Source organism: Manis javanica, chromosome 10, assembly GCF_040802235.1.
Source record: "Manis javanica isolate MJ-LG chromosome 10, MJ_LKY, whole genome shotgun sequence".
NCBI classification, from domain to species: domain Eukaryota; kingdom Metazoa; phylum Chordata; class Mammalia; order Pholidota; family Manidae; genus Manis; species Manis javanica.
In genome coordinates this window covers 64,871,766-64,898,362 of record NC_133165.1, presented here as the reverse complement: position 1 = coordinate 64,898,362, position 26,597 = coordinate 64,871,766, and the positions used below count along the sequence as shown (strand labels likewise).

The window sequence follows — 26,597 nt, the reverse complement described above, 5'->3', positions numbered from 1 at the left end:
ATTTTGGCAGTCAACTCATCTCTCTGGACCGAAATTTCCTTACAGTCATAATATTTTCCTTATCAAATTATCTAGATGTCACGGTGGAAAACAGAGATCTGACCCCCAAGAGCATAAAATTCCAAAAGGGTAAATTTCTACTAGTGGAGGGGATGTAAACTTTTCCCAGCAACATTAAGATGACCTTGCATCAGGGTAAAAAGTTGAACCAGTCAGGACACAACAGTTGGAGGCGCTAAAAGCCCGCTCCACACTTGTCTCCTACAAGCTCTCTGGCTACCAAGACTGCCCAACAAGTTGAACAGTAAAACTGGACACAACTGACAAGAGATTGTAGCCCAACTTCGCAAGGCCTGACATAGCAAGTTAATGGAGACTATTCATTTTTACAGCCTCTATTAGACAAAAGACTACATGCCTGTGAGCATTCAAGTCACATTATAGTGATAAAACTTAGTTTTTAAATATTTTTATTGCGATAAGATATATGTAACAAAGTTTGCCATTCTAAGTGTACCATTTAGTGGCATTAGTCAATCTTGTGACACTACCACCACTTAACTTTGTTAACAGGCATTTGTATTCATTCATCTGTCATTGTAGCAGGCCCTATGCTAAGGGTTGGGGATTACGTTTTGAACAAAATTGGTGTGGTCGGTTCCTTCACCTGGCCTTCGTGGACCGGGATGGATGCTGTTTTTTGGCTTTTGGCTTTTTTTCTTTGCGGTCAAATAACGGCGAAGTCTTTATGTACATGGTAGGGAAGGCACTATTGAAAAGGACCGTGGGTACACTGCAGAGGTAAGGGAGCCACGCGAGGAAGGTTGCAGCCGTCCTACGCCCAATTTCAGAGTGGGGGACTAGCGGGATCTCAGCTATACCTACGGGGGCGGGGCCTGTGGCGGAGAGAGACGGGGTGGGAGGCGGAGCCTGAGCTGAGTGAGCGTGGGCGGGGCCGGGAAGTAGAGATGCTCAGGCGGGGAGGCGGAGGAGACGCCCGGGAGCGGTGGAGGGCGGGGCCTGGCGGGGCTTTGCGCACGGCTGGGCGGGGTCTGGCGACTCCCTCCGTAAGGCCCTGGGCCTGCACCGAACACCGCCTTCGCCCGCAGGCGGAGCGGCGGCTCTGCCTTCGGCCCTGCTCCCTGGCGGCGGCGGCCTGACGGGAAGCATGAGTGGAATGCGGCTGACTCGGAAGCGGCTCTGCTCGTTTCTCGAGTGGAATGCGGCTGACTCGGAAGCGGCTCTGCTCGTTTCTCATCGCCCTGTACTGCCTATTCTCCCTCTACGCCGCCTACCACGTCTTCTTCGGGCGCCGCTGCCTGGCGCCGGCCGGGTCTTTGCGGGGCCTCAGGAAGGGGGTGGCCCCGGCGCGGGAGAGATGCGGCCGAGGTAGGACCCCGCGCGGGGACGGCCGAGCCACGAAGCCGCCGACCCTGCCCTCCGGTCCGGGCTCGGGGTGGCCTTTCGCCCTCTAGCTCTCCACGGCCAGCCCTGGGCGCGGGGTTGGAGCGGGTACGAATGCCTCAGCCTTCGCCCGAATCTCTCACGCGTGCTCACGCCCCACCCCGAGGCTGACAGGCGCGCGCATCTCCGAAACACTGCCCTAAACATCGAAGGCGGTGTCGCAAAATGCCAGGGATTCCAGGGACTGCAGCTCGGAGTTCAGACAGCTGTGTCCGTATTGAAACAAAGAGCCTTCTCTAAACATGCAGTGCCTTCAGAAGGCCAGGGGGCTTTCCCTCCAAGTTCTGATGCCCTGTCCTATATTTTGACCTTTGTCAGGATCCGACTCGGGTTTATATCTCCCTCTTCGGAATTTGGCACTATAGTATATGAAACTGTCGAACACTTTACATTCTGAAGTCCAGCTTTTACGTATAGTTTACAGATATACAATGTATAAAGAATTGCAAAAGTTAAACTTGTCACTTGATACATACTCTCCAGCTGTTTTAGAAGGTTTCTTTGGGGAGAGATCATTTCATGTCTCATGTTAACATTTAATAACAATTTCTGATTCGTTTTTTTATGTCTGTGTTTAACCAGTTCAAATTAAGTTGCTTTGCCTCTCTGAAATACTAGTTAGGATGAAACCAGAACTCCCTAACATCTAATTTAAATGGCTTGAATTCATCTTCGACTGCAGCTCTACCTGACTAATAAACACTGTTCCTCTCTGTTTAAAACAGAGCAGTTTACTTTGGAAAGTGAAGAATGGAATCCTTGGGAAGGAGATGAAAAATATGAGCAACAACACAGACTTAAAACTAGCCTTCAAATATTAAATAAATCCACAAAAGGGAAAACAGACTTCCATGTACAAATCTGGGGCAAAGACTGTCATTGGTAAGTTAATGTTTAGAGCTAAGACATGTCAAAGTATCATGAAATGTACTTTGTTAATATTCAATTCACCTTATTTTAATACATTTATAGTTTATTTCATCATTTGTTAACTTATGATGTACTTTTTCACTTTTTCTCTTTCATTTCTCCTTTTCCTTAGAAAACATGTATGTAAATAGACTGTATGTCTGGGGAAAGGAAATCCTGGGGCAAAATACCTGTGAAACTGAAATCAGTTAAAAGGAGAAATAAAGTTAAAATCCATTTATTTAAGCTTACAAACTGCATCCCGGGATCTTCTCTTTCCTGCTCCAGCAGAAGCAAAACCGTACCCCCTCCTGCCCCCCCACCCGCCTCTCAGGTACAGATAAGCCCTCAGCTGCCCAGGTAATTACCCATTATATGGAGATGAACTTCTCTCTGCCCCTGAGGAATGATGCAAATGCACTAAAGCCATACTTCTCTCCACCCTTGAGTGCCTGTTGATATGCAGATATACTAAAGCCAGGTGAGATATTCTGGAAATATTACAATTTTACCTACATAGACACACAGGCACAAACATATTCCATTGTTGGTTTTACCAGAGCACAGTTTTATTGGATGCTTGATATACAAGTATAAGATATGGCCCCTGCCCTTGATGGCCAAGTAAGTTTGGGAAACATTGAACTTAAAGTAAAACAAGGCTCTTTATGTCAGGCCTCTCTCAGAGCCTTTAATATGCCAGAGTTCATTGTGAATGTCCAAGAAGGATATATTATATGTCGCTGATTAAACTTGATTGCCCACAAAAGCATTTTTTCTGTGAAAGTTTAGTGTTCCAAGTTATATATTATGCTCAATGAAAGAATGGGGCCCTCAGAGAGGGTTAGAAGAGTCAAAGAATTTAGTGAAGCAGAAAGATCTTTATTTGGCCTGTAAACATGAGTTGGATGTATGTATGACAAGAGATATGGATAGAAAGTACCAGATGAGAGGAAAATAAACGGAGAATAATGCCCAGCCCATGGAGTTTAATAAGTTCATTCAAACTTGACTACAAATATACATCCTTAAAAATTACTACTGACTTCTAAATTTCAAGTACCCAGACTCAGGCCTCTAATTGTCAAGTTGTAGCAATTTTTTTCTTTATAATGTCTATATTAATTTTTTCCTTTAATTCCTACTTCCTATTCTTGTTTTTAATTAAATCTATGTCTTAACAGGTTTTCATGTTTTCAGACTTTTCTCAGTCTATCTGAGTGGCCAGATGAGTTTTGTCAGACATTACCTTCATCAACCTAGTCTCCAGGCACAATCATTGGATACCAGTTGCAGACATTACCATCAAAAAGGAAGAAAATGGAAGGAAAATGGAGTCACTGGTCAAGTAAATTTGAAATCTAACCAGGCAAAACTCCATGAGGTTTCAAGGCCAGGAAATAATTTGTGGCTCAAAGCATTACTTCCAGCCATTCAGCTCCCCCGCCCTTGGAGTACATTTCCTTTGTTGTGAAGGGTAGCATATATTTGCAACTCAGTAGTTTTATCAGCCTGCTTCCTGCTGGTAGGACTTTTGGAGTCCAACAGCCTTCTTTCATTTCAACATCTCTCCATTCTTTTTAGTCCAAGCTGGCAGTGTTTCTGCTGATACAACATTCTCAAAACACTTGTGGGTCTCCTATGTATGCCACAAGGGTTCACTCCATTATACCAGCGTTTTTCCATAGGTCTTCCCTGGAAATCCCATCTCTATTTCTGCTTTCTGCTGAGATGGCTGAGGAGATCTGTAAATTACATCAAATATCTTCAAAAGCACTCTGTGTAATTGAATATTCTGACCTTTTTATCCTTCTGAGGCATTAGTAAAAGGATATGCAATTACAGCCTCAGCCACCTTTTTAAAGCATGTTTTCCTGAAAGCATATCTCCCAGTTTTTCACCTCTTTTGCAATCTGAATAAGCTGAGAATTTCCTAAATTATCAAGTCCTGGTTCCTTTTTGCTTAACAGTTCTTCTGTCAGTCTTCTCTTTCCTCTCACGTTTTGCTGTAATCAGCAGGAAGAAACCAAGCCACAGCTTCAGCACTTTGCTTGGAAATCTCTTCAACTAAATAGCCAAGCCTATCATTTTAACTACAGGACACAATTCAGCTAAGCCTTCTACTGTATAACCAGTATTCCCTTTTCTCCAGTCTCATAACATGTTCCTCATTTCCTTCTGAGCCCTCACCAGCAGCACTTTTAATGTGCATATTTCTACCAAAAATCTGCTTATGATGATTTAGTTATTCTCCAAGATGATACAGGCTTTTTTTACTGTGCTCCTTCTGAGTTCTCACCAGTTGGGCCATCAGCATCCATATTTCTACCTATAATCTGTCCAAGGCAATCTAATCTAGGCTTTTTTTATCAAGCACCTCAAAATTCAGCCTTTCACCATTACCCACTTCCAAAGCCACTTACAGATTTTTAAGTATGTTATAGTAGCACCCCATTTCCAGGTGCCATAATTTATATTTGCCTATACCTACCATAACCATTTGCCAAAAATATACTGGCTTAAACAATTCAAATTTATTATCTTTTTTTAATTGAGATATAATTGACGTATAACATTAATTTCAGATGTACAACATAACGATTCAATATATATATATATAGTAAGAGATGATCACAGTAAGCATAGTTAACATCCATCACCTCACATAAACAGTATTTTTTGTTGTGATGAGGACTTTTAAGAAAGATCCACTCTCTTCTTCATAAGAGCAGGGGATACAAATAAACTGAACAAACTTATGGCTAAGTACCTGCCACTACAATATTGATGCCTTTCACTCAAATCATGCTTGTTGTCTCACTGGAATTTCCTTATGTCCAGGCAAAAGAAAAAAAAAACAGAGAGATAAGCCTGGAACATTAGTGCTGACTGAAGGTGGACTGCTACTGTATTGCAGCATCGCTAGGTTTGCCTTGAAATATGTTAGTGATGGAAAATCCTCCCAATGAGCAGAGCTTTTGGCAAAAAAATGAGCATCTGCTCATTCACTTTATGTGGAGAGAGAAGTGGCCCAATAAGGAGTGGGTGCCCGTGGACTTATAAGTCCCACCAAGTGGCTGAGCTGGTTCATCGGTAGCCCAGAAGGAGCAAAGGTGGAAGATTGAAGATGTGGATGGACTTACGCATATCCACATGCAGAAGAACAAATTTGCACCCTTACCTCACACCATATACAAAAACCAACTCAAAGACTTCAATATAAGATCTTAAACCATAAGACTCCTAGAGGAAATCATAGGGGGAGGCTTGACATTGATCTTGGCAGTGATTTTTTGGATATAACACCAAATGTACTGGCAACAAAAAGCAAAAGTGAACAGGGTTCCCAGGTTATCTACAGAGGACCTCGTGTGTGGCACTGCTCTCTTCTATTCTCAGAGCTTTCATTGAGGTGAAATCAAAACATCAGGGGCTCCCCTAAGAAAACAGATGGAATGACATTTGTCTACAGAAGGCATCATACAGTGAGGGATATGTGTTTAAGAGAGGAGGAGTTACTGTCTCCTTGAAATATTGAATGTATATGTATATACATGAACTCTTCTGGTTGTGTTTGGCACAGAATGGTGAATCCCCTCTGTTGTAATATAGACACAGTTCTAATATAATAACTTACATTATAATATTAACACATTTCAGAATGAAATACTAGTAAAGGTCCAATGATAATTAGAGGTTTTACAAATTTTGAGTAAGAGACATTATTGTCTTTAAAATACCCACACTTTGCTACATTTTACACTGACAACCTCTGAGTTCTGTCACTCATACATTAGCTGCCATATTGATGATTTTGAGCTATTGCTTGGTAGAACTGTCTGCCAAAGGACCAAAGAGGAATAAAGTATGGTTTCCTAATTTCAAATATATAAAAGAACAGAACAGAACTACATCTCACATACCAGAAAAAATCAGTTAGTAAATGTTTTTTGTCTTTGTTTTTAATACCAGGTTTTATCTCTGGGAGCACATTTTTGAAGGCTTACTTGATCCCACTGATGTGACGGTTCGGTGGAGAGAAGGAAATTCAGTTGTAGGAAGAACACATTACAGGTAATAATTATGCAACTTGTGAACTTCTACTTCAGCTTGTGAAGAAGAGGAGTAAATCCCATGAATATGTATTTGTAGTTAAAAGCTTATCCTGAACATTTTCTTATGAAGTTGGATGTTATAAAATATTCCTTTTTATTAGAACCATGTTTGTTTCATTTTTATCAAAATATTTCTGATTATATAGAAAAGTTCATGCTTTAACATTTTGATTGTTGATAAGCATTTAGCATTCCATTTCTTAGAGAAATACTATGTAAACTTAAGAGTAATTTCATTTTTCTCTCTCATATAATAGTCATGTTCACATATTTTTATAATATTCAAGTAGTATCAAAGCTGTTCTTAGGAGTTTTGAATATTGTATTTACTAAAATGTATTTCATATGTGAGTTCTACCATGATATGATGATATAGATTACCATTATACTGCAGTACTCCAGAAATCTCTTCCTAAATTGTTTTCTACTGAAGAATAGTTGACATACAGTATTAGGTATACAAGGTAGTGATTCACAAATTATGTACATTATGAAATGCTCACAATAAGTGTGGTTACCATCTGTCACCATATAAAGTTATTATAATATTATTGACCATATTCCCCGTCCTACACAGAAATCTTATTTTTTAGATTCAATAAAACTTGCATATTCTTAAGACTTTGAGCTTTTATTTTTATAAAACTCATATCTGTGATTACATATTTTCTAAAGTTTTTAAATAGAATTAAGGTCTTTATTTAGACAAATTGTGATAATTTTGGTATATGAAAGAATGCTTTTTTCTACTGGATTTTGCTTTCTTACTGAAATAAAAAAAATTATTATTTTAAATTGCTTTCTTCTTGTAACAATTGCATTAGGGGAAAAAATGTGCACCAAAGATTCTGGTTTCTGTTAGGATTCCATGTCTTTCCCACAAAAGTCAAGAGAAAAATCGCACTATCATTGGAATTTTCACTCCTTTAATTCTTTCTTCATATAGTTTTTTGAAAGTAAATTCACTTTATGTATCTTTTCACAGTAATCATTCTCCAAAAGTTATAGGCTTTTAAATTATTATTGGTAATCATTATTTTTCTTTTCACCCCCAGGCTTCTATTGATATAATGCTATTCAAAATTTTATGTGTAGTCCTAAACTTACAGTAGTTGGATTTGAGTATTTGAAAATAAATGGGTATTATCATATAAATCAAATATTTTAGTTTTGGGAAAGTATGTGTTATAGGCATAGTCTAATAGTTCTTCCATGATACATAGATTTTTCAGAAAAATTCTTAAAATTTCAGAGAAATTAGTATACAGTGTTACTTTAATGATAGGAAAGGATTTGAGCAAACAGCATTAACTCCCAAAAGAAAGCCAAATTTACCCACACCTTCTAAAGTTTTTACCTGAGATTTTATCTTATGCTCAAATATCAATGCTATTTTTTCTTAGGACTTAGTAGAACTGTGTATTCAAGGAAGTCGACAGTTGTGTTAAAATGACATATTAAAGTTTTAGCCTCATGAAGAGTAATGTACATAACATCTTTTTCCAAAATTAATAAATATGTATGAAATTGCAAGTTTTGAATTGAGTGGGATATTGGGTACTAACTTAATGTTTCACCACGATCAGCTTTATTTGACCAAAAGTGAATCAGAAGTAATTGGTCACCTTGAAGATACTGGAAGATTCTAACTAAGTACTGTCAGAATTCTTTGTTGTAAATATGTAGAACTACATTTTGTTTAAGAAATCTTTGTTTACAAAGAGCTTATATCATTTAATTTTAGCCCCACAAATAGGTCTGAAGCAGAAGTAAAAGGATACCATCAGTGTCCCAGGGTTGATCAGGCTCATGAATGCTGATTCTTATCAAATCATAGGTTCAAAGAATGTAACCCAGAATACCAAGTAAATAACCCAGAATGGAAATAGACCTGACAGTCAGTGCATGTGCTTGTATTGGTGTGACCAGCACATTCTTTCCATATAGGCAGGCTACAAGTGATGCCTAGTTATTTGAAGGTTTTTTGATTAAACATGGAATCAAAATATATATGTAGTACTTCCAGATTCTGTGTTTCAGAAGGGAAGAAATTATTCCATGTTCGCCATTGAATCAATGACGTCCATGGCCTGTGCTCAGGATATGAATACATGAATTACATGTGGGACAAACTGAACTTTTGAATCAGTTTGCCCTGTCACCTCTGGGCAGTGTAGCAGTATGATTGAGTTGTTAAGAGCCTGAACTTTGCAGCCACAATATCTCAGTTCAGATTATAATTTTACCTCTTATTATCTCTCTGACCTCTATGTGCCTAGATTTCCGTAAGTTTTAAATAAGGCAAGTAATAGTCTGTATCACAGGATTGTTTTAAAGATAAATGCATTGATAGATGTACAGTGCTTAGATCAGTATCTGGCCCATAGTAGTCACTATAGAAGTCTTGTTATTATTTTTACTGTTACTTAAATAGGTACTACAACATCTTCCTACCTTTCAGTTCTCCTTTTTCTGTTTTCTGTGTTTCCATTATTGTTGTTATCCTTTATTTCTTAGGAGGACTCTTGCTCATCATGGCCTTTGCACATCTCCATAAGATTGCCTTCAGAATCCTGTAATGTCCATGTGCAGGCATTATCAGAAGATACATGAATGTCTACCCATTTGATAAAAGCTAGATGTCAAATTACTTAATTCATTGTTACCCAAGTCTGCTTAAGTTATTTTAGTGAGCATCTGCTACTTATGGAAAACTTGAACTAATTTCTAAATCATGATAGAATAAAATATCCTATTTTTAGAATTTCTCTATATTACTGCTATAAGAAGTTTGTGAGCTCACTACTCATCACAGTGAGTGAAAGCTTTTACAGATAATATTAATGGTTACTGACACTACATTAAGTCAAATACTGGACCATAGATAAGTGCAGCCTTCAAATAAAATTTTCATTGGTATACAAAGGCAATATAGTTAAATTTTTCTTAAGACCCATTCTCCCATTCCAGCCAAGCCCGTCTGAGAATGGGAGTGTTCCATCACAAGCACTGGATTAGGAAGGTGTGGATTCATGGCAGGAATACCACAAAAGCACGGTGAATTGCAGCAACTATTAAAATGCAAAGGTCATTCATGAGTTTGGTATACCTATTTTATAAAACCATGTATTAACCAAAAGGTATATAGAATTCAACGACAGAGCCATATGCATGGTTTGGCATGTGCACTTACTCTTTATCAAGGCATTTGCCAGACTCTTAAGTGGGAAATTAGTAATTTTATCTATAACTTACTGTAATAATGGTATATATGTTTGTGTGTATAGTGTTTGTTCAGCAGTGCTTCTAGAATTTAGAAAAAAATGAAACAATTTAATTGAATTCTAAAAAAGATATTCTGTTTACACTCAGCTTGGACCTCAATATTTGAATATTTTCTCCAGACTTTTTAGGTATTGAAAGTACTGACTGGGAGGAAAAATTTTAATGGGACCAAAGAGGAAAAGGGAAAAAAATATTGAGAACTAGAAGTTCTGACTATTAAATATATGCTAAGAAATCTAGAAGAGTAAATCACTGTTTTAAAATTTTGTATATGAGCTCTTTAAATATGTTTATTCTTCAGTTAATGGAATTTTTATGATTGATGGTTGACTAATAACCTTAGGAAATTAAGATGTACCTTTTATCATACAAAAATACATTGTAATATTTCACACAGAAGCCTTACTTTATGTAATATATAGCTGGAAAACATATTAAATTGAATTTTTGTAACTTGATTCATATTTTAAATGCAATAGAACTTAAATAAATTAGTAGAGTAATAACACCTTTAAAGAGAATTACTGTTTATTCATTCAACATTTACTGAGTGCCTCCTAGTTAACTCATAGTAAGCTCTGATAATTTCAAACTGAGTAAAATGCTTTTCAGGTAGTTCACAGACTAGTGGTTGAAACAAACATACAAATAATATCCATACTGTATATAAAGCATAATAATAAGGGTGTGCACACTCTATGACGTTGTTAGGGAAATACAGCAGAAAGGCAACTAACCCAGTCTGAGTAGAACTGGTGATATGGAGCCAATCAAGAAAGCTTCCTAGAAGAGATAATAGCTGAGCCAAGTCTTAAAAGATTAATGGGATTTAACAAGGCAGTGAGAGATTATATTCCCACAGAGGCACTGCCAGGGGCTAAGAACTGATAAGCAGCTGGTTTGTGCGTGGAACTGAAAGCCATTCAGAATCCCTAGAGCATGTGAATGGTGTAGGATAGCTGACACTGGGCGTGCAGGATAAGGGCTAGATCATGGTGGACCTTATTTGTACAACATTAAGGCCCTTGAATTTTATTCTTGGACAGTGAAAAGCAGCTGAAGATGATTAAGCAAGATACGTATGTTTTTTGTATAGATTTCTCTAGTGGCCAAGTGGAAAAATGGTTTTGAAGGAAACTGTGCAGGCAGACCAACACGCACAAACTGTTTGAAACCTATAGGAATTTTTTTTTTTTGACTTCAAAGCATTTTTTATAGTGTGGCAAATTCCATTACCAGGCAACAAAAAACAGCTAATTGTTAAGAATTAATAATGAGAAGTAAGTATAGATAATGGTTCAGCTGACACTGTCATATTTTAGTGAAATATGTTCTGAAATATTTGCTCCTTTGGATGGTGAGTGTGCTATTTTTTTTTTTTTGAGAGGGCATCTCTCATATTTATTGATCAAATGGCTGTTAACAACCTATAGGAATTTTTTTAACCCTACATTTCTTTACCCAAATCTGTGCTTCCTAGACTAGGTACCAAAGCACCCAGGGGCACACAAAATCTTTTAAATATTTGTGGGAAACAGTTATGCCATCATACCTGTCAGATACCATGCAAACTTCTAACTCAGGGTAGTTCACAGTCTCAGCAGTAGACCATCCTACATTCATTTCAGTGATGGCCTTTGTGGAGCTGGGTTTTCCTCGGTTGCTTTGCTAAAATCCAAGTACCATCCAAAACCCAGTGCTGGACCAGTAATGACAGCAGTAGCGTCCACTATGATTTCAGGGTGTGAGAAGTTGTGTAGTGCTCAACAGGTACACACATCCATCCCATTGTGAAGTATTTGTGGTTAGCAAAGAATGAAATTGGAATTTTTTTTGTTTCGGTGTGTGCGTATTGCTTTTTTAAGTGGCTTTTATGCTATTAGGACATAAATACTAAGTTGTTTGGATGCATCAACTTAAAAAACTGAACCATTAGTCATTTCTTTTGGCATGGAAGATACTTTGAAAATTGTTGAGACACTGAAGGCACTGGGAACCAAGAAAGTTTGGGAACCTCTGATTTATAACTAGCTCCACAGTATTGACCCTGTGGCTTTCAACATAACCTAAGCTTGGCCTTGAGGTCCAGAAAGCCAATTATCATTAAGGGCTGACATTCCTTCTGTAAGAACCAAAGTGCTAAAGGGAACTGTGGAAATTCCCAGGCAATCAAATGTGCCCTGAATGAATCATACTTCATTTTGTTAATTTATGTATATCAATGCAATTAGAAGCATTCCTTTCACATAAAAATGATAATTTGAGAACAGAGTTTACTGTACTTTTTCATTATAATAAATGACTAAAATCAGGTATTAAAACACACAGCTCCCAATTTCATGGTATGTGAACAGAAGTCTTGCAATGTCCAGCTAAGATAATACTGCATAAAAATGGTCCTGCTTTTGGTTTTTTCCTATTCAAATGTAGCATATTTTTAGTCATTGGGGGCCTTTGTGATAGAAAGGTCCAAGACATTCTGAGTTTTTGAAGTTTTTAAAGGGAAAAGTGTAGTTTGGCTTTTCTGACTAAATTATAAAATGTCTTCTTCCATCTTAATCTGTTTCTGATTGACTTTAGATTTTTAATTCACCTTAAATATTCAGGACTCAAAAAATTTGTTTTTTAATATTTAGTACTCAGATTTATAAGTTCATTTACCTTTTTTAATGTGAAGAAATTACTTTTTATCAAATATCTAGTATTTAAAAATTTAAGACAAATTTTATTCCCTTGCAGTCTAACTGTTGAAGAAGTTGCATTGTTTGCTCTGCATTTGGTTTTGCTTTGGAGCTGCTGATTGCATCTCTATTAACATATTTTGATTCCTGTATTTCCTGTAAATTGGTAGTGTGATCTAGACTCTGGAGTCTAGAGGTTTGATTGGATGCTTGATTGGAAGGTTTTTATCTCCTTACCAGTGGGTATTTGTTTCCACCTTTAGTTGTTATACATAATGCTGGAGTGATTAGGCTTGTTCATACTTATGTCTTTTCATGTTTTTGCCAGTGTATCTCTGGGATGGAGCCCCAGAAATATGATTTCTGGGCCAAAAGATAAATGTGGTTAATTTTGCTAGATTTTGGCAAAATCCTGATAAATCTGTGAGTGTGCTTGCCTCCCCACAGTATCACCAACAGACTATATTGCCAACTTTGCAGGTTTTTGCCAACTTGACAGGTGAGAAATAGTATCTCAGTGCCATTTCTCATTACAAGCAAGGCTACAACTTCATATGGTTGGTTAAGTGGCTCCAACAGATGATGAGTTTTTAATCACTCATAATTCTACTTTTCCCATAATTCTAAAAATAAGGTAACAACACTTTGTCACGTCTACTTCCAGTGTTTTTTCTATGTGTGATTAAAATTATAGTACAGTTAGAATATTGTTTCCTGCTTTTTCACCTACTAATATCTAACATTTATTAACTGAAAGCTCTGTGACCAGTATTAAGTGCTTTACAACTATTTCCACTTTTTATCCTTACAAGCCCACTGCGTCTCTCCAACTTAGTTCTGTTGCCCATATGTAATCTCATTCTGCTTATATTTCCTTGAATCACTAGCTTATCTGCATCTCTGCCTTTGTTCATAATACTTATATTTCCTAGAAAGATTTCAACTTTACCTTCCTCTCCTGATTCCCCTTTCATTTAAACTACTTTAGCAATTTTATTCTGTATTATTTCATTTGCCATTTTATATATACTCTCATATTAGTGTTTATCATCTATTATATGCTTATATAAAGCAATACCTCAACAAATCATTTGAAAATGCTTTATATCTCAGAGCCTTACTCTATGAACAATACTTTAAAACAATTACATCAAAGATAAACAATAACAGATAAAGATATATCTGTCAGGATATAGTTAAAGACTCATGGTATTATTAGATTCTCTTATGATAAATTATGTTGACAGAAACATTTTCAGGAAAAACCTATCTTAACCTAATTAGAAATTGAAATATTATTAGATAATTGTTGATTTTATCCTTGGTAAAATGTTTTATGTCCTTAAAAAAAAAAACAGTAGTTTATATGCCACTCTTTAAAATGTTTGGGCACACAAATGTCCAATAGCTACGTTTGAGTCCCATCTGTCTATCATTGCCTGTCTGATGCCTACTAGCTTTCTGCAAGTCATGGAACCTCTCTCAGTGTTTCCTTTTCTTTCTTCATAAAATTGACCTAGGGTGGGGAGGAGGACTGGAAGGCTTATGCTGTAAGGATTATGCCTGCCTGTAATTCTAAGAGAGAAAGAAAGTATTCATATACAGCCAATAATAAATATTTTAGATCAATCAGTACCATCATCATTATTGCAAAAGTGTTTTCTAGCCCCTCAGATTCCTCAGGTTGTCCTAAATTGCTAAATATATAATCACTGAATCATTGGCCATCTCAGTGCCACTTTCTGTCCAAGGCAAACTCAGAACATGGTTCTGATCCCTGAGGTTATTATCATCTTAGATAATGTCATAGGAGTCACATGGTACATACACATAGGAACAAAATATGTATTTGGATTTTGTGTCTTAAATAACACCTACTAACTCTAGTATTTGTTAACCAATGTGTCATGAGAACAACTTAAGCTCTGAAGTTAGACAAATCTTGATTCCAAACTTGGTGTTGCCATTCTAGCTTGTGCAACTGAAGCCAGATTTCCCAGGTACAAAAAGGGGACTAATTTACTCTGCACAGTTGTTATGGAGGTTGAGTGATGACCTGTGCAAAATGCCTATGTATCTTGACTATAAAATGCATTCTTAAAATGTTATTCTTTATCCCTAACAATAATAAGCAGTAAAAGAAAGATTTCAGCATCTTTGTAATAAAGATTAAAAGATTATAACACATTACAAAGAAATGGTTGAACAGGTTGTAAAGAATCCAGAACCATTGTGACTGATTTTAAGATAGATTAAACAGTATTTTTAAAAGTATTTAGTACAGTACATGGGCACAAGAACAGACCCATAGATCAGTGGAACAGAATAGAAAGCCCAGGTATAAACCCACACATACATGGCCAATTAATATATGATAAAGGAGCCATGGATATACAGTGGGGAAATGACAGCCTCTTCAACAACTGGTGTTGGCAAAACTGGACAGCTACATGTAAGAGAATGAAACTGGATTACTGTGTAACTCCATACACAAAAGTAAACTCAAAATGTATCTTAAGACCTGAATGTATATCATGAAACCATAAAACTCTTAGAAGAAAACATAGGCAAAAATCTCTTGAATATAATCATGAGCAACTTTTTCCTGAACACATCTCCTCAAGCAAGGGGAAAAAAAGCAAAAATGAGGAAATGGGACTACATCATGCTAAAAAGTTTCTGTACAGCAAAGAACACCATCAGTAGAACAAAAAGGCATCCTACATAATGAGAAAATATATTCATAAATGACATATCCAGTAAGGGGTTAACATCTAAAATATATAAAGAACTTACATGCCCCAACACCTAAAAAAGCAAATAACCCAATTAAAAAATAAGTGGAGGATCTCAACAGACACTTTTCAAAAGAAGAAATTCAGGTGGCCAACAGGCACATTAAAAGATGCTCCACATCGCTAATTATCAGGGAAATGCAAATTAAAACCACCATGAGATATCACCTCCCACCAGTTAGGATGGCCAACATCCAAAAGACAAACAACTACAAATGCTGGCAAGGATGCAGAGAAAGGCGAACCCTCCCACACTGTTGGTGGGAATGTAAATTGGTGCAACCATTGTGGAAAGCAATATGGAGGTTCCTCAAAAAAACTAAAAATAGAAGTACCATTTGACCCAGAAATTCCACTCTTAGAAATTTACCCAAAGAAAACAAGATCCCAGATTCAAAAAGACATGTGTACCCCTATGTTTATCACAGCACTATTTACAATAGCCAAGATATGGAAGCAATGTATCAGTAGATGAATGGGAAAAGAAGATGTGGTACATATACACAATGGAATATTATTCATCCATAATAAGTAAACATATCCTACCATTTGCAACAACATGGATGGAGCTAGAGGGTATTATGCTCAGTGAAACAAGCCAGGTGGAGAAAGACAAGTACCAAATGATTTCACTCTTATGTGGAGTATAAGAACAAAGAAAAACTGAAGGAACAAAACAACAGCAGAATCACAGAACCCAAGAATGGACTAACAGTTACCAAAGGGAAAGGGACTGGGGAGGATGGGTGGGAAGGGGGGATAAAGGTGGGGAAAAAGAAAGGGGGCCTTACGATTAGCATGTATAATGTGGGGTGGAGGGCATAGGGAGGGATGTGCAACACAGAGAAGACACGTAGTGATTTTACAGCATCTTACTATGCTGATGGACAGTGACTGTAATGGGGTTAGTTGGGGGGGACTTGGTGAAGGGGGAAGTCTAGTAAACATAATGTTCTTCATTTAATTGTAGATTAATGATAATAAAATGAATTTAAAATATCCTACCATTTGCAACAACATGGATGGAGCTAGAGGGTATTATGCTCAGTGAAATAAGCCATGCCAAAAAAGACATGTACTAAATGATTTCACTCATCTGTGCAGTATAAAAACAAAGAAAAAAACTGAAGGAACAAAACAGCAGCAGACTCACAGACTCCTAAGAATGGACTACAAAGGGGAGGGGTGGGGGAGAGCGGGTTGGGAGGGAGGGAGAAGCAGATTGAGGGACATGATTGGCACACGTGTGTGGGGAAGTCACAGGGAAGACAAGTAGTGACTACGGCATCTTACTACACTGATGGACAGTGACTGCACTGGGGGTGGGGACTTGATAATAAACCTTCAATGATAGCTTCATAAAAAAATATTTAGTACATATTAAACTTCAGTCATATTGGTTATTCTAAGCAGCATATAGTATGTGAGTTATGAAACATGTCTTGTTCCTTTTATGACAATGTTTTTTACTACAGTAAAGAAGAGAGAGTAATACAAGTTTCCCATTTACCTATCACCTAAAACTAATGAATTCCAGCTCTTTGTCCTATTTGCTTCCGAGATTTAAGTTTCCTCTTAGAGGAATTAAGTATTTCCAACAAATGTGAAGCTTTCTTTATACTGTTCTCCAGTCCCTTTCCTCTTCCTTCCTCCTCAGGCAACAGCTGTAATGAATTAGGTGTGTATCCTCCCATTCAAATTTTGTTTATGCTGCTGCATGCCCAACTCCATCCTTGAGTGTATGCCTTGCTTTATTAAACTACTCCTTATACCTGCTCAAACTGCTTGTGAGTTAAAAAAATTAGAGAAGCATATTCTTTCGGTTTACAGTTTCAAATTACATAGTTATATTTTGAGTGTTTTGCAGCTTGCTTTTTTAACATTTTTAAGTGTAATTTTTTATTGAAGTATAGTTGATGTACAATATTATATTGGTTTCAAATATACAACACAGTGGTTCAACAGTTACACATATTATTAAATCCTCACCCCAACTAGTGCAATTACTATCTGTCAACATAAGAAGATGTTACAGAATCATTGGCTATATTCTCTATGCTGTACCGCCATTCCTGTGACCAACTTATACTATGATTGCAATTTTTGTGCCCCTTTATCCCCCTCACACACTCCAGCTACACACCCCAGTCACTTCTCAGTGTCTGTGAGTCTACCGCTATTTTATTCATTCTATTTGGCTTTGTTTTTATATTCTGAAAATCAGTGAAACATATGGTATCTGTCATTCTCTGCATGAGTTGTTTCACTGAGCATAATATCCTGTAGGTCCATCTATGTTTTCACAAATGGCAGATTTCTTTCTTTTTTATGGATGAATAATATTCTGTTGTGTATATGTACATCTTTATCCATTCATCTGTTGACAGTTTGGTTGCTTCCATATCTTGGCTATTGTATATAATGTGGCAATAAACATAGGGTGCATATTATCTTTTTTTAATTAAAGTATCATTGATATACACTTATGTTGGTTTCAAATATACAACACATATAACTGTGGTTCCATAGTTACATATTATTAAATCCTCACCCCCTCTAGTGCATTATTATCTGTCAATGTAGTAAGATGATACAGAATCATTATCTGTATTCTCTGTGCTATAGTACCATCCCCATGACCAACTTATATTGTAATTATGAATTATTGTACCCCAACCCCTACCCCTTGGTAACCACTAATCCCTTCCTAGTGTCTTATGAGTCTAATGCTATTTTGTTCCTTCTCTTTTGCTTTGTTTTTATACTCCATGAATTAGTGAAATCTTATCGTACTTGTCTTTTTCCACCTGGCTTATTTCACTGTGCCTAATACCCTCTAGTTCCATCCATGTTGTTGCAAATGGTAAGATTTGTTTTCTTCTTATGGCTGAATAATATTCTGTTGTATATGTGTACCCATCTTCTTTATCCATTCATCTACTGATGGACACTTAGGTTGCTTCCATATCTTTGCTATTGCAAATAGAGCAGCCATAAACATAGGGGTGCATAAGTCTTTTCGAATCAGGGAGCTTGTTTTCTTCAGGTAAATTCCTAGTTGTGGAATTACTGGGTCAAGTAGTATTTCTATTTTTACTTTTCTGAGGAATCTCCATATTGCTTTCCACAATGGTTGCACCAATTTACATTCCCACCAACAGTGTAGGAGGGTTCCCATTTCTCCGCATCCTCGCCGGCATTTGTTATTTCTTGTCTTTTGGATAGTGGCCATCCTAATTGGTGTGAGGTGATATCTCATTGTGGTTTTTATTTGCATTTCCCTGATAATTAGCGATGTGGAGCATCTTTTCATGAGCCTGTTGGCCATTTGTATTTCTTCTTTGGAGAAGTGTCTGTTCAGGTCCTCCAACCATTCTTTGATTGGGTTATTTGGTTTTTGGGTGTTGAGGCATATGAGTTCTTTATATATTTTGGATGTTAACCTATTATCAATAAATCATTTATGAATATATTATCCCATACTGTAGATTGCCTTTTTGTTCTACTGATGTGTTCTTTGCTGTACAGAAGCTTTTTAGTTTGATATAGTCCACTTGTTTATTTTTATTTTTGTTTCTCTTGCCTGGGGAGACATATCCAGAAAAAAGTTGCTCTTGCTTATGTTCAAGAGATATTTTGCCTATGTTTTCATCTAAGAGTTTCATGGTTTCATCTTTTATATTTAGGTCTTTAATCCATTTCAAGTTTACTTTTATGTCTAGAGTTAATAATTGTTTCATTCTATTACATTTGGCTTCTTTAACATATTTTTGAGACTTAAACTTCATGAATATTTATAATGCCATTCTCCATTTCTCAATTCATCAACCCTTTCTCATCCATGGATTCAGACACTTATTCAAAGAGCATAATAGCTCACACCATAAAAGGTGTAGAAACTACTGACCTTAACCTCTCCAGTAGGTATTACACAGATTTGCACACTATTCAACTGTGTTTCTTTGCTTAACAACTCAAATTCTAGCCAGCACTTGTTTTGAAAAAAAAAAAAGTTACCCATCACATTTCTGATTATCATATACAAGTTGATCTGCCTACAACCAAAATTTCTCATTAATCTACAGCCATGCCCCATAATCCAAAGTTGTTTAAAAAACTTGTATTACAGAAATTGTTTCCAGGAATAATATAGATTAAATCTTATTGTAGATTTTATATAAAATAATTAAAAATTTCTCTGGTAACAAATACTTTTGTTTTTGTTTTTTTGGGTTTTTTTTTTACAGTTTTGTCACTGGTCCTGCTGTAGTCCCAGGGTACTTCTCCATTGATGTGAACAATGTGGTACTTGTTTTAAATGGAAGAGGAAAAAACTAAGATCTTTTATGCTACCCAGTGGTTACTTTATGCACAAAATTTAGTGCAAACTCAAAAACTTCAGCATCTTGCTGTTGTTTTGCTTGGAAATGAACATTGTAATAATGAATGGATAAACTGATTCCTCAAAAGAAATGGAGGCTTGGTGGAGCTGCTCTTCATAATATATGACAGCCCTTGGATTAATGATGTGGATGTTTTTCAGTGGCCTTTAGGAGTAGCAACGTAAGTGCAAAATATTATTACACATTATCTAAATGTCTAATCAGGAAGATTGTGTTTTTAATGTGTAATAAATTTAATTCTTCTGGGATCATCTGGGAGGCTAGGTACAATCTTTTCTGAGGGCAAAAATATGGTTTAGTCTCATGCTTCAGTAACAATAATAAGGTTTTTAGTGTTTTTTAGCCTTTTATGACAAGAGCAGATGAGTTACTTTTTTGTGTTTTAGAACTCCAAAGAATAGGATGAATTTTCAAGTTTATCAGCAGTACCCCAAAGCGATGTGTAACAGCGTGTGCCAGACAGATAGAACTTCCTTAAATTTAATCTCTGTAATTTACAGTAAAAACAGAAGAACCTTACTTTAAAGGCATATTAAATCAGGAGCACACAGTACCCTTGGATTTGCTAGGATTATAATATGCTCACATCTGCCACTAAGATTGGTTGAATTTGCACAAATCTCTTCTATAATAAAAGAGGTTAATTAAATAATGGCAAAGGCTTCTCAATATAAAGTCTACAAAGTGGAATGCTTATTTTTTATCTTCCTATTAATAGAGGGTTTTTAAATGAGTTGCCAGAGGACAGGGATTTGTGTTTTTGTTCACAGCTTTATCTGCAAAGCCTAAAACAGTGTCTGCACTGAGTACGTACTCAATAAATAGGTGTTAAATGGATGAATTGTGAGAAACCTCACTAAATGCTTTTTGAATGCAGAATTTATTATTCATTATTCTATTATTGGTTACCAGATATGATCTTAGACTGCTGCTAAGTTGGCTACACAAATACCACCACAGGAGCGCTTTAATAAGACATATTCCCTGACCTGCCACTATAATATTCAAGTAGGTTGAGGATAGGGCCAAACAAAAGGTTTTATATTGAGTATAGCCAGACTTAAGACACTCTGAGGAATCTCTTCCTTGAGTAGAGCTGATACTGTAAAATGTTTTGAAACAAAATAATTACTTTTCCCAGTAGCAGTATATAACCTGTTCATACTGATTGAATGGAAACTCCTTGTAATTCTGGAACTGTTCGACTATGCCAGTATCTTTCTTACAGATCATTAGTTCTCAACCAGAGGCAATACTGCGCCCCTGGGAGACATTTGGCAATGTCTGGGAGTATTTTTGGTTGTTACAGATGGGAGGAGGACATAATACTGGCATCTGGTAGGTAAGGGCCAGGGCTGTTGCTGAATACCCTCCAGTGTAGAGGACAGCCTCCGCAACAAGAAATGTCTGGCCCAAAATGGCAGTAACGCCAAGACTGAGAGAGACTGTTATATAAAGCTTTCCTCCCATGTGAAGTTTGTATCTCAGGCACACAGTGTGATCTCCGTTATTTCCAAATGCCCATTAGAATGGGCCGATTGCAGCCAGCCTCTCCTGTGTGGCATACAGGCTCTATTTAAAAATCTGCTTGAAAAGCCTTTGGAATTAGAGTTCTTTTTCATTGCAATATGTATTCTGTAATCTTTGCATCACCTAACTAAAACATTCATTAAATCATGATCGTTATGAATAGAGAAGGCTATTTATACTTTGAAGGTTGAATTCAGTGTGCCTTATACCTAGCAGCATGTAATAGAAGTTGAAGAATGTAAGAAACAAAGCACTTTGGGTGCATAATCTCTGTAGAAATTTTATAAAGATGTCAATGTGAGATTCTTTTTTAAGTCTGCAGAGTCAGGGACTTTTCCAAATTAAACATGGAAAATTACAATTTGGGGTTTAGAAATCATATTTTAAATCTCTCCATATGATCATGCTCCTCAGATGTTGGGTTATGGCAATTTGCCAATCCTATTGTGTATATTGTTAACTCATATGTACCTATTTTTATAGATACAGGAATTTTCCAGTGGTGGAAGCAAGTTGGTCAATGTTGCATAATGAAAGGCCTTACTTATGCAATTTCTTAGGAACCGTTTATGAAAATTCCTCCAGACGAGCACTAATGAACATTTTGAAACAAGATAAGAATAATAAGCTTTGTTGGATTTCAGCAAGAGAACAGTAAGTTCTGTGTTTACTTGATCCATCCATTTTGTTCTGCAGTCTGAGAGTCACTTGTGAGGCAGTACAGGTTTCCAAAGAGACATTGTTAACACCATTACTACCGCTCTTTCCTCCGAAGATATACTGGTAATTAAAGAAACTGGACTGTATAAACTTTAAATAGGAAGAATCTCCTATAGCTATAGTCTATCTTGAAGAGAAACAATAGCAACTATCATATGCAAATATCAAGTGCTCAGTCTTCCTCAGTAATGTTCGTTATTCAGACTTGATAAACAGGATGTTTTGAATGCCAGTAGGGTCTTAGGTTCCTCCCTGAGATGGTCAGCAGACCAGTTGAGTATTCCAAGACTGGCACAAAGTATTCCTCACACCTTCAGGAACCCGATGCCCCCAGAGGACAGGGGCCATGAATTATATTCTTTGCCCAGATCTAGCATAAGACCTTGCACAAGTAGGCCTTGGATAAATGGGGAGTAGATGGTTGGATGGGTGGGGAGATGGATGGACTTAATAGGGTTAAGTTTCTTCCATCTTTAACAAAATAATCATGAAGCAAGTGCTCATGAGTGAAAGAAGAAAGTTTGGAATCATTTATTTTGTTCTTAAATAAACAGTTTCGTGTATATAAAGCAATCATCAGAGAAATAATGTCTAAAAAATGTCCTTCCAGATCTAAAACTGTATTAATTGTAGCAGAAACTCTTTTGGAAAGCACAACTCACAACTCTATTGTTAGTGTAATCTTATAGTATCTATTTAATCGACAACTACTTATCAAACAACTGCTATATGCCAGAAATTACTTTAGCCATGAGGGATACAGCAGTGAACAAAACAGTCAGAAGTCCATGCCCTCTTAAAACTTAAATGTTTGCTGGAGGGGACAAAGCAGTAACATATATTGTGTTTTAGAAGATGGTAAATGCCATGTAAAACAGTATGGAGCAGAGGAGGGATATAGAGAGAGGAAGGTACTGGAAGTTGTGCATTTGCTGTGGTGGATCGGTGAAGGAAAGCTCTAGTACGAAGGTCATATTTGGGCACCAGCCTGAAATAAGTGCAGGGGTGAGCCTTGTGTGTGTTTGAATATAGAGTCATCCAGGTAGAGGGCAGAGCAAACGTAAAGGACCTAAAGCAGGAGTGTGCCCATCACGCTTGAGGAACCCTGCACAGTGTGCCTGGAACAGAGTGAGCGAGGCAGTGTAAATGGCAAAGTTCATGTAATGGGGATAGAATTATTCCTATAACTCTCTCATACCTTTGCACCTGGAGGTGGGGTAGGTGTCCTTGCTTCTCAGTGCTGCTTCCAGAACATTTGCCTTTTTTCCTCCCTAAAACCTCCCATTTTGAATCTTACATGATAAGATAAAACCACCCATTACTCTTCCTCTTTCAAGTCTTCTACTGACCCTTGCGTTTATCCCCTTTGTCCTTGGAAGAGTTAAGTTCCTAATATACTTTCACTCTCTCCAATGTCTCCAGCCTGATTCTTGGTGATTCCCAACTCTACGTACGTGGTCTTTCCGTGGCCCTGGTCTGGCAGTTCCCTTGCCTCTGGCTGTGATCTGGGTCTTCATGTGACCTCGGCCATTCACTATCCTGGTCATTGCCTAGACCTTATCATTACTCATACTGCATCTTCTCCATGACCTCAAGTTCCAGCATCGCTCTCTGTAACACCATTTCCTGACGTTCTAGCTCATTCCCTGTAATAATCTGACTCCTTAGTTGCCTAGTCTAGCAAACCCCAACTGGTTAAATCCAGCTCTTTTATACTTGCTCCATACCTGCAGTCATGCAGCCACACAGCTTAGAGAAAGGTGCCCATCGATCTCACTAGGAAGCTGAATGTACTTGCAGTCATGATTGACTATGAAATTTAAGTGGGGTAAAGAAGAAAGTAAAGGTGAGGAGAGTGAAGGACCGTGAAAGGGCAGTGACAACAATGGATCATAAATCCCAGCTAAATGCTGGTGTCAGATTATTACAGCAGGTGCCCAGCAGTCACACCTCCCTGGTCACTGTACACTCCCCTCTCCTGGAAAACTGTTTTCTGCTTTCTTCTCTCTTTCCAACCACTCTTACCTTGTGACCTTACTGCTTACTTCACTGAGAAAATAGGAGTGGTCAGGAGAGAGTGTCTTGCTACTGTTCCCTCAGCTCCTAGTCTTGCCCCTGGACAATCTATTCTCAACACAGCAGCCAGATTAGTTCTGATAAAAGAGATCAGGTCCATCACCTGATCGAAATCCTGCATGATGGGATGCTATGACTTCACTGTCTGCATCTCTCCCTCACAGTTACTCTGCTTCAACTACCCTAGCTTCCTTGCTGTTCCATGAACATGCCAGGCACACGCTGTCCCCTGGCCTCTGTGCATGTTGTACACTCTGTTCTCCCCCCAGATATGTGCATGGTTTTCTCCCTCCCTCCATCTCCTTGCTCAGAAGTCCCTGCATGAGACATTCCCTGATTACCCATTTACAGTTACAACACTGTCCACTCAGAAACTCCCTCCTACTTCTCTGCTTAATTTTTACTCACAGCACTTAACTCCTAAATAGTTTACCGACTGGAATTGCTTACTATCCATCTCTACCACTAGAACTAGAATACGAGCTCCATAAGGGCAGGAATTTGGGGGCTGAGGTAGAGAAAGAAGACCTGGCACTTAGAGAATATTACCTGAATTAACAGTCATGCAGAAATTTTATGGTGGTCACTAGATGTAAAAAATGTGTAGCTGTAAACTTTTCAAATTCTTAAATATTTTCAAGAAATCTATTTACAAGATTTTACACCTCTTCTACCTGTTGTTTCTATAACGTGTTGGCCATTTCCTATAACTAACATTAGAAGATAAAATCTTTTCTTACACAAAAGATATGCTTAGTAAAGTGAAAACTACAGTTGTTTTTTTTAATTTTCTAGGTGGCAGCCTCAGGAAACAAATGAAAGCCTTAAGAATGATCAAGATGCTTTGCTACAGAGTGATCCCACATTGTGCCCAGTGGGAGTAAACACGGGATGTTATAGGATATACGAGGCCTGCTCCCACGTCTCAGTTCCTGTGGTAGAAGGTATAATGCCAGCTGGCAGCTGTGGAAATGCATCTGCTTACCATAATGCTCCTCTGCAGTTACTCAAGTCCATGGACGCGCCCTTTGTCTTTATTAAGAACTGGAAGGAACTTCCTGCTGTTCTAGAAAGAGAAAACTATAATTTTACAAGAAAAGATTCAAGGAAGAAAAATGTTACTTCACTGGTACCAACAATTCAAAACAGAGCTAAAAATGAGATTTACTAATATTTTAGAAAGTTCATTTTTAATCAACAATAAAGGTTAAATATTAGTCATCTTTTCAAGCTAAGCTCTCATTTTTATAAATCATTTCAAATACTGGGTGTGTATATGTGTTGTTAGGTAATTATTAAACTTAAATTCTTTAAGTTACCCTTGGGGGCCCTGTTATATCTGTAGCGTTAATAACCAAGTGCTTCCTTATTGGGCCACTCCTAAAAATGAAGTTAAAATGTTACTCAAATTCACTTTTACAAAGTTGAAGGATTCAACATTTATCAACTCTTCTCACCCATTTAATCCCACTCTAGGGAAGCAACATTATGTAGTAGAAAACACTGGGATTTGGAGTCAGACAAAACCGGGTTAAAGCCGCGCCTCTGCACCTATTATCTGAGGACCTTGAGAAGCCACCTAATTGTGTTGAGTCTTGATTTCTTTCCATGTAAAATGGAGATAATGGTACCTCATATGGCAGGTAAGTTGTAAATACGAAATGAAAGAATATATAAAGCAGCTAGTATGCATAGTAAACTCCTAAGTAAATTCCTGTTTATTTAGGAATGTATAAAATATATATGAATTTCTAGTTTGTTTTTCATTCCTTACTACTTAATAGTAGAGCTAAGTTTAAATATTTTAACCCATGTCATTTACATAATTTGGGGAGATCATGTGCCATGTTGGGAATGTATGTGAACAAATCCTACAGCATTAGACTTTCAGGTTACTCAAGTTTTGTTGGATGACGTTGAGCTAGATGCCAGGATTCAGAATTTGGTCATAATCCATACAAAAACATGGATTGGGGTAGTCCGAGCCAGAAAATTAGTGCCTGAACTCGACATAAGTTGTCATGGAAGTACCAAGTAAAACTAGAAGAGAGAGCCTCAGGCAAAGACTGGCTGATACCCTTGGAGGGCAGTGGCTTTAAGGCCTGAGAAGAGGCCTCGTACCTGCAGAGCCTTGGACTCCCGAAAGGACGTAGGGGACCTTGCACTCAGTTGTTGCTTTGGCTGGCTCTTCATCATCTCAGGAATCCTCTGGCTTAACTCCTGTGAAACCAGGGGGTTAACGTCAGTCATCATTCCCTTCCAGGAGCTGTTGTCTCCTCATTATGTGAATGGCTGTAGATGCTCAGTAAACGTAAATTCCCCCCTGCTTTCTGAGACCTGGAGCTCCCACACAGGTGTCCACTTCATCAGAAGTTACCAAAAATAATGGTAAGTGAGGCGAACAGCTAGTTGAAGGCCATTTGGAACTAGAAAGTACTGAGAACCTGGGAGTCAACTGCAGGAGCAGAAACTGGAAGGATGCAGTGAAATAGGAGCTGTAAGTTAGTGCTGGGGTCACAAGAGAAGCAAAGAACAAGTTCAAGGTGAGAGAAATCCAACCCGAGATTTTGCAGTGGTTCCTGGTGGGTTTCCAGCTCCAGCTCCCATGGATTTTGAGGT

At 37.6% G+C, this 26,597-nt stretch overlaps 1 pseudogene; it reads left to right on the top strand.

Moving 5' to 3' along the window:
• Nucleotides 1–550: 550 nt before the first annotated feature.
• LOC118970319 (ribitol-5-phosphate xylosyltransferase 1-like) lies at nt 551–25,202 on the top strand (annotated as a pseudogene).
• The last annotated feature ends 1,395 nt before the right edge of the window (nt 25,203–26,597 follow it).